Source organism: Pinus tabuliformis, chromosome 1_2, assembly GCF_031772625.1.
Source record: "Pinus tabuliformis cultivar Carrire ecotype Pingquan chromosome 1_2, CPIR1, whole genome shotgun sequence".
NCBI lineage: Eukaryota > Viridiplantae > Streptophyta > Pinopsida > Pinales > Pinaceae > Pinus > Pinus tabuliformis.
This window is the reverse complement of record NC_142298.1, coordinates 1,213,591,388-1,213,601,739: the sequence shown is the minus strand read 5'-3', so window position 1 is coordinate 1,213,601,739 and position 10,352 is coordinate 1,213,591,388.

The window sequence follows — 10,352 nt, the reverse complement described above, 5'->3', positions numbered from 1 at the left end:
CGTACAAGTGCTGAGAACTTTAACGTATTATATGTGTTCTCATTTGTTATCAGTTTTTTTTTTTCTGAAAGTCAAGATTACATTGCATAACGATTTATTCACTGAATGTTATTGCTTCTGCATGTGACTAAAGTAAAACCAGACATGTTCGACCAATATGGGTAGATAAAAGAACAGGTCTGATTGCAATACAAGATCCAGACCTATTGCATGTTTCTTAAACCTCTTAAAATGACCTTTTAACCCTGCACTCCAAAGAGATCTTTAAGGAGTCCTCTCTTTCTGCCACTAGGAACAAAAGAAAGTACTTTAATTTAGATCTGATTTAATTAAAAAAAGATTAAGTTGGTTTTGATTAAATTATATCAGTGTTGGTTTATCTGAGCAGCTCAATCAGCTATTATTGCCCTGTTACTGAGTATTATGGGTAAATAATAAGATTCAATATTCAAATAAAAACAAAATATAGTTTTGATCAATCTATGGTAGCTCAATTAACTATTTCTGGGTATAAAGTAGTTTGTAAATCATGAAATTCTGTCCAACAAACTTAATTGATTATTAACTAAATCAAAGTACTTTGTCATTTCTGCCAAACAAACGGGAAGAGAAAATTTGCTATTATACAGTTTTAAATTTGAATCTATAAATGTAAATATAGATTCTCTGCAATAATGTTTGAAAGTTTAGTAGGTTTAGTAATATTAATCTATGGAGATATAAGAATGTGGAAAAACTCCCAAATATTTGTATTGTTTTTATATATATTTTATTATAACAATCCCAAAAAGAGAAGTGGAAAATCAATATTAATAGCTTAGCAGTACCAATAAAATCTTATTTATCAATCTAGAGTTACAGAATCTTATTTATTAATTTATAAGCTTTAGTAATAGTAATCTATGCGGATATAAGAACATGGAAACACCCCTACGGCCCATTTCCAACAAGAGAATTGGAAAATCAATATGAATAGCATTAAGCTATTAAGTTGCAGCCATTCTCTGGCAGTAACAAAACTTATTTATCAAGCTAGAGTTACAGAATCTTATTTATTAATTTAGAGTCACAGAGATTACCACTAGTCTTGAGCCAGAGCAGTGGTGGCAAGGATTATAAACTCCTTCTGCATGGAAGCCTTTTGATTACACTGACTACGTTTGCTGTCTGTTACTTACAGCTATAGCTGCAACTTCTTCATTTATCTTTTACCATTTTAAAAGCACTGAAAAAACCCTAACAAATCCCAAGCCGTTTTCTTACAGCCAATTTAGGCTGCTAACGAGGCTTGAATGCTCATGTAACTTTTTTTAGATTGATTACAGAATACACAACATTTTTCAGAGTAAGTACCAAACTATTCTCTATGTCATTAACATATAACAAATATATTTTTAGATGGCTTATAGAAAATAATTTACAAGGAGTTGTAGCTGTACACACACTTTTCACTTTTCAGTGTAAAAACCAAACTATATTCATTAATAACGCACGTCTTAAGTGAGGGGGTTTAATATAATTTTCGAAAGTCGAATGCAAGAATAGACTCATCGAACTTCCATTTCCATTCCAATTGTGCCAGGGTACTATGGGACAGCCAATTTAAACATCTCCTCAGAGATTGCTTCTTGGTTTTAATTTATGAAGCTCTTTTCACTTGGAGTGAATGATCATTTTGTGAAATCTTTATTTTGTTACTGTTACTATAATTGTTGTATAGCTACAAAATAACAAAGCTGTGATATATTTCATTGAACATTGCATAGAAATGGGCAACACCAAACCTCTATATAGTTCTCAGTTTTTATACGTTAAATAAATCAATGAATCTTACACACAAATTGGCCCAGGGTACTTCTATATGATTTTTAACTTGTATACACTGCATGAAACAATGAATCAATTTGGATTAAAAATCAGGTTTGTTTCTGTCACCACTCAACAAATTATTATCACACTTAGAATATGCATGATCCAACTGTATGTGCAATTGAATTTAGAGGTTCGTGCTCTGCCGGGTAATAGATTAATAAATTATAGTGAATTGATCCCTTGGCATATATCATTTGAAATTTTTTCCACATGAAAAAAGCATTATATTCATTCATAAAAGTATTGACATTAAATTTCTTCAGATACAGTAGCTGCATAGAACTAATATAAAAGACCAATCTATCAGCAATTCAAAAAATACTGAACAATGCAAATGATTTTTTACAAATGGCCTTTTTAAAAAAAATACTTATAGTTCAGAGATTTTCTTTAGATGACTCATTTAATATAGATCTGTATCATTCTACATAGATTCAAAAAAGGAGAGTTATTAAGTGCAGCATGAATTCTACCAAAACATGTTATCTGGGAATTGGATGCATGAATTCCACCAAAACATGTTACCTGGGAATTGGATACACCCCAGCATCATGCTAGTTTTCCTGCATTTTAATGTTCACATGAAAACCATCTAGCTCCTCCCGTACTCCAAGCTTTGATAATCTGTCCACCTCCGAATTTAAATTCCTGCATATGCGCTGAATGGAGGGTTGATTGAGGGAGCTCCATATCAGCTTGATATGTTTTAGCCAGCCCTGTAGTGAGGATTTGTGGATATTGGCATGTGCTCCCACATAATCAGTAACAACCTTAGAGTCACCGAATACATGAATGTTTTGTATGTCTAGAAATTTGGTAAACCACAGTAGCCCCCACAGTTCCATAACCTTTGCCTTTGTGTTCGTTCCAAATCCAGCCCCCCAATGTACATGGTATGACAACTCTTGATGGATATATAAGGTGAAACTACATCCACATTTTTGGTCTTGAGTAGCTCCATCGAAATACCCCGTCGGATATTCAATCTCTAATGTTTTTTGTGGTCGGGAGGGCTTTTGTTTTGTAGCATTTTGTAAGACAACCTCAATCTTGTTTAGAATTTTCATCAGCACATCCGTCACTAGCTCTCTGTTGCTATTGAAAATAATTTTGTTTCACCACTTCCATATTTCCTATATGAATATAGTAGGGATGAGGCATCGCATGCCATTTTGGTTGCTCTAGCATATCAACTAGTTCTCCATATCTCCAAAGTTCAATACCAAGAAAACAATTTTGTTTTCCAAGTGTTGCCAGAGTATGGAGACCTCTGAGCATGTTATAAGGAGATGTACATTGTCTTCTGCAACATTCCCACATAAAACACAGTAACTAGGGCCAGACCAGTTCCTCTTTTGAAGATTCTCCAAGGTCAAGTTCTTGTTCTTCTATACAAGCCATAGAAAAATGGAGATTTTTATAGGGAGGTGCAAGCTCCAAAATTTAGCAAACCAGCCATCCCCTAGGTGGTTTGTTTGCAAATAGAAAAGTCTGTAGTAAGTATCAGCAACCTCAATATTATCTTCAGTTATATTACCATTCCAGGTAATCCAGTCAGATACCTCGTCACAATATATACCAGCCAGTCTCATTTGAATGTGGATGTTCTCCCAATGAGCCGCAACAATACCCATAAGATTTAATTCAGATGCTTTTTTCCAAACTGGGCAATCATTTTCCCAGGCAATAATGATTTGGTGCTAGAAGAAGATCCCATTACGGTTTAAGGTTTGAATGATGTAGTCCAGGAAAGGGTCCATGTCCATCAGACCTCGAACGTGGTCACGGCCTATAATAATATGATGCCCAGTGCTAAGTTTCGAAGCAAGCATTTCGAGAAATGTTTTCTTAATCTTAGTGAAACTACGTCATATGGTTGAGCCAGCGGATTGTGTGACGTGGCTCAATCGCAACCAAACTTTGAAATATTCTTCAAGTATTTTTGGTTAATGGCTTGGCCCCAAATGCCAATACCAAAAATCCCACGCCATATGGATTTTAGGAGGAGATTGTGCCCAAATCTTCGTAGATTGAGGATGCCCCAACCACCCATCTTCTTTGGAAGAGTGATGAGGTGCAGCTTCCATCAAGTTTCTTTATGATGGCTGAAGGCAATTGGTATAAATGTGCCCAGTAGATGCTTAGTTGCGTTACCACAGCTTGAACAAGTGTGAAATGCCCTCCCATAGATAGACACTTGTGTTCCCATCTGGAGATTTTCAAGAAATATCTGTCAACTAGCCATTGCCAGTCCATAATCCTATACTTAAGGGTTTTAAATGAAAACCAAGATATTTTATGCTAGTAGAAATACATTCAGAAGTGATACCAAACAAATTAGCAATATATTCAGTGGTGTTAGAAATCTCCAATGCATGCATTATAACCGATTTGTTTTGATTCATTTTGAGACTCATAGCATTTCCAAATCTATAAAAAATTTGAAATAAATGCAACCATGCGAACTTGTTTAGAAGCCCCATAATAAGTATGTCATCCACAAAAAATGTGAGATATCCGAAGACTTCTCCCGATCTTAAGAGGAGAGAAAAGTCCCGTGGCCACAACATCAGTGATGTGCAAGCTTAATCCATCCAATGCAAGAATGAATAAGAGGGGCGATAGTGAACATCCTTTCCGAAGACCCCTGCCCGCCCCGAAATAAGATGTCAGATATCCACTGATAATTACAATGAACTGAACGATTGTGACACAGGCCATTATCCAGTCAATGGCCGGAGGTTGTATAACAATCTTGTGGAGGACCAATCTCAGGTACCCCCAGTCCAGACAGTCAAATGCATTTTTTAGGTCAACCTTCCTAATAGCAGCTTCGATTTTCTTCGGCTGGATGGAATGTAAGCATTCCTTAGCCGTAGCTACAACATCATGTATTTGGTGATGTTTGAAGAAACCAAATTGTTGTGGAGAGATGAATTTCGACAGGATGGGCTTCAGGTGTTTAGCAATGGATTTGGAGATGATTTTGTAGACTAGATTACAGAGAGAAATCGGGTGGAAGTCGGAGAAAGAGTGGCTGATATGCTCTTTTCCGGATGAGGGGGATATAAGTGGAATTTAGATGAGGGTGGACAGTACCCAAAATTCAGGATTCTTCTACGAGGTTAACCAGGTCCGACTGAAACAGATCATAGAAATGAGTAAATATTTCAACAGTCCAACCATCTAGTCTGGGACTTTTGTCACCATGGAAAGAGTGTAGGACCTCATGTATTTCTTCAGCTGTAACAGGTTTAAAAAGGCATCTACTTGCTTCCTTGTCGAACATATTTGGATAGTGCTTTACCCCCCATAGTAAATCTTCCAGGCAGTCCTAGGGTAAATGGCCGTAGGCTTATTTGAAAAATGTCAAAGCAGCGCGACTGATTTCTTCTTATGTTTGGCATTTTGTACCATCCATGTCATAAATCTCCCATATAGATTTTTTTTATGACGGTTGTTTGCATATCGATGAAAAAAAATTGTATTGCGGTCACCCTCCTTGAGCCATGTGGCTCGACTCTTCAGCTTCCAAGTCATTTCTCTTGTAAGCAGAATTTGAGATCTTCTTTTCTCAAGAAGTTGTATGCGGGATCTAGTGTCCGGTTGAAGCGTATGCGCAGACAACAATGGGCATATAGTATCCAACTCCCATTCAATATCTGCAAGTTCTTTTCTGAGTTGTCTTTTTTTCCATCTCCCACTTCTTAGTAGCCAGTCGTAGGGTCCTTAGTTTGTAAAAAACAAACCCATATGACATGTGGAGTTATTAGACACAGAGTGCCATATATTTTTGACCAGATCGGAGTAGGATGAGTCTTCCAACCAGATCTTATTAAATTTGAATGGAAGCCCGCCCCTGAAGTCTTGATGCCTCCAGTGTAGTATGATAGGGCGATGATCGGAAATATAACAGCTGATAATGTCAAATGTAACCATCCCAAGCCTTTCAATTAGCATATCATGTAGGAGAAACCTCTCAAGCCGCTTTGCAATGTAAGAGTCCCCGTCCTGCCGTTATCCCAAGTGGGTGCGATATTTGAAGGGTAGATGTCAACCAGATTTTGGTCCATGATTATGGTCTTTAGTGAATCCGCCATAGGATCCCCGCAACAATTGCGACCCCAATATTCATGAGCCCCAATAGTGCAGTTTAAGTCCCCCGCCAGAATGAGGGATGTAAGGTTCAGGAGTTCCAACTCAACCAACATTCGCCAAAAATTCTCTTTGTCGTGAAAAGGAGCATTAATATTAAGGATGTGAATACGACCCAACAAGCTACAAATGTTCCCAGCAATTAGAATGCTGGAAAAAAAATGAGAATACCTACAGTTAGACATGGTTAGGATCCCAGATGGCAATCAGAGTCCAGACCCCCTTATGTCAATTGCCGCCATGTGCCATGCTGGAAGAATTCGGCGAAAATATCCAATTGAATGGAACGCAGGATGCATAGTTTCTTGCAAAAGTATAATGAATGGGCAGTTTATGGAGAATAATTCCTTCAGAGCCAGAAATTTGGGGGTGGACCCAAGTCCCCTCATATTCAATGAGAGGATAAAATTCATCTGTGCCATTTGGCAGGTTGTCGTGCTCCAAGGGCCCGAGATGTAGAATCAACAATGGGGATGTCTATGAGGGAGGGTGGGTCGAAATGATAGGGAGAAGGGGGTTTACATGGACGGCCACGAAAGTGTCGACTATCACATGGCTTTTTCTTCCGAATAGTAATGTTACCAGTTGATGTGGGGCTGATGTGTGGTGATGGAGGACCTGGTGGTTTGTGTATTGTGAGGGACCGAGGGTCTAGGGTTTTTTTCTGTAGAAGGAAATCCAGGTCGTTGTCCACCAAGTTTGTGGGAGATGCCATTGGAGAGGTTGGGGTGGTAGGGGTGGATTGAATAGGCAGATTAGAGATCGGTATAGGGGGGATTGCACCTGTTGGGGAGATTGCCCGGACATAGCAAATATGAGTCGCTGATAGGGGGTCATTTAGAGTAGGCTGAGGTGGAGCGTTTGGTGGTGGGGATGGGAAATATTGCTAGGGATTAGATTGTTTGATGGGAGAGGTGGCAGTGAGGGTGTCCAAGTCAACTGATGGTGGGGAGGAGGATATGTGAATGTGAGAAGATTTCAGTGGGTGTTCCATAGAGTAATGAGAAGGAAAGCCAGGTGGGGAGAGTGGAGGAATACCTGTGTGAGGTGGAGAACTTTTTCCACAAGAGGGAGTCTTAGATCCACCATGTGATGAACTATCAACACTCCAGAATATATTTCGATGCCAATTTCTCTGTTGCGACCTGTTTCATTTGTAGGTCGAGCACTCCATCATCGGGGGCAGTGTGCCAGTAGGTGATCAGTCCGGTGGAAATTCTGGCATTGGAAGGGGACACCCCAATAGTCTAGATGATGAACCAACTTTGAGTCATTCCAGCATATAGAGATGTGGTATGAAAATCCCCCATGTAGTTCTTTTCAATAAGGATCCAGGCAACTCATTTGTCGAGTGCCCCCAGACAGCGGGGATCCACATATACAAATTTTCCAATGGCATCCCCAATGTCTCGTAAAACCTTCAATGACCAAAATTCATTTGGGAGCCCTGGCAGTTTAACCCAGATAATATTATTCTGTGGAGTATCTCTTAGTGGGTTAAAACCTATATACCAGGAGTACAATGTAAGGAAACTGTGGCCTTTTACCCATGGAATGGACTTAATCTTCTCGAGGTCTTCCTGGCATAATAAGTGGAAACTGTACCAACAATTTAGCAACCTGACCACTGTTGGCATGTAGTCCAGAAGAACATGCCATTTAGAATGTAGTCAAACCCTCATGTTTGAGTCTTCCATCTCAGTGAAATGCCATTTTCCAACTAGAGCATGATTTTGTAGATTGATAACTCTATTAGATAGTTCCTCAAACCCAAAAGCCAGATTAGGTGTCGGTTCTGTTATTTTTATGGCTTGAGCAGGGTGGTGAGCACGTCGTTCATTCACCAAGTGTGGTAGAGCATGCGACGATGAAGGCGCATGAAGGCCATGTGGCGAAGTGGATGATGGGAGAGTCAGTGACCCCATGGCCTGGATAGAGGTCCCACCATATGCCTGATCAGCCACCATCGTGGCAGCAATGTGGGATTGTTTGAGTAATCTGAAAGGTATAAACTTTAATCACTGTAGAATTCATATGCAAAGATTCCCTCTAATGAAGGGTGGAACTCAAAAATCTCAATCTCATGTCTATTAATGAAATATGCTTGCATAAAGAAGTTGGAATTCATTAATATTAACCATTTTAATCTATTTATTATTATTCAACTTGTTCAAATAACAAATAGTATAGATAGTGAATTTCAATCTTCTAACTAAAATATTCTAGCTAATAAAATTTTAAATATTAACTTAGTTACTTATTTATAAATAATCTCATTATCAAATAACATAAATCATATATAAACGAGAACTTAAGTCTTATTCATTCAAGTGATAGTAACTACTATAAATATGAAATACCTATTATCATTTAGAAATTATAAAGGTAATTGAGTAAGGGATATATAAGTGTCCATAACCAAGCTACTTGTTTTATTTTGTTGGAATTCAATGATTTATTTCAATAAAGTTGATGGTGGGATGTTTGAATCATTGTTTTGATGGTAGAAATGGATTCAGCACCATCAAAAACTAGTAGGGCACCCAAAATTATGAAGCTTGATAGTTGTAACCAACACTTCCAAAAATTTATGTTGGATTTTGTCAAAATCATGTTAGATTTTCAATTATTTTATGGGCTAAAATTTTTCCTGGTACTATTATTAATATTACTTAATATCTTCATTAATTAGTTTATCTCAAATTAAAATAAATACTCCATCTAAAGCCTCGATAAGTTTCACATAGGTTTAATAAGTTTCACTTCTAATAGCTCAAATTCCATCATCATTGTTAAAATATGCTAAAGTATGTGTCTTCTCTTAGCCACTGAAACCTTATCCAATGTCGTTGGCATCTTTGGGATGCATGAATAGAGTCTCCTTGTCAATAATTTGAAACTCTTTCTTCTGACCTTGACAATATTGAGATTGTGTTCATTCAATAGATGAAAAATGGAAGACAAAGTAATGAAAAGGTAAGATGCAATTCACAGGCACTAAGACAATGTTCACATTGAAGTTTGCTCACACTTAGTCTCACATTTATGAAGCCATAGTCGAATACATTTATAAAAGCACAATATAGTTTAAGAGTTTAAATAAACTACTAAAGAATATAATTGAAAACAAAATTAACATCAATAATCTAAATGAGGAAATAACAATATATAACAGTCTAAAAAATTCCTATACTGGAATTTTCTCCATTATTCTATTAACATGCCTCCTTAATGGAGAAATGTGTTCTCAACAACACCTAACTAATTTCTAAATATTTCAAACATTGTCTTTCCAAAGGCTTTGTGAAAATGTTAGCCACATTTTCATGTGTTACAATAATTTAGATAAATCTTGTTTGAATGCATGGCTATTGGGTTTCAATGTGCTTTGACATTTTCTTTTCTTCTCCCACATCTTGAAGAATCCACCTAAACCAAACTGCTTCACAAGTAGCACTACATAATGCTTTTCACTCAGCTTCAGTTGATGACGAAGAAATAGTTGTTTGTTTCTTATAACTCCATTTCATGATCCCAATTCCAAGGCTAAATGTGCATCTTATGGTGGATTATGTCATTAATCTTTTTGGCCAATCCGAACAAAAAAACATGCCAACTCAGCATCAAATTTATAAATATATTTAATACCAAAATTAACAGTCGCTTTCATCTATCAAAGGACTCTCTTCATTACTTTCCAATAGATTTAATGGGCCTTGGTCATGTATTGACTAAGGATGTTGATTGAATATGCTATGTTCAGCCTAGTTATAGTGAGATATTTTAGACTCCCCCCCCCCCCCCCCCCCCCCACCAACTCACAATACAGGGCACCATCCACCTCTTTTGTTTAATCATCAATGCATAATTAACATTATGTTCTAAAGGAATTGGCATTACCTTTCATTGATTCATATTGAACCTTTTGAGTAGCTCCCTTGTATATTTTCTTTGTGTGACTAGTGTCTGACCGACTTCTCTCCATAGCTCAAGACCTAAGCAATAAAGAAATTCACCATGGTCTTTCACCTCAAAACCATGTGACAATTGCCTATTAATTTCTTCAACCATCTTAGATGCATTTCTTGTTATATAGTAAGATCGTCAAAATACAAGGAAATCAAAGCAATATGCCCCTTTTGATCTACCGTGATATACAAGTTAGGATCACTCTTACTTTTCTTAAAATCTTTCTAAATAAAGGAGTAAATATTTACATATCAAGATCTTGGTCCTTGTTTTAGTCTATATAAGGCTTTCTTTAATTTACAAAGAACATGATCTTGACACTTCTTTACAAATTCTTCTGGTCGAGCAAGATATAC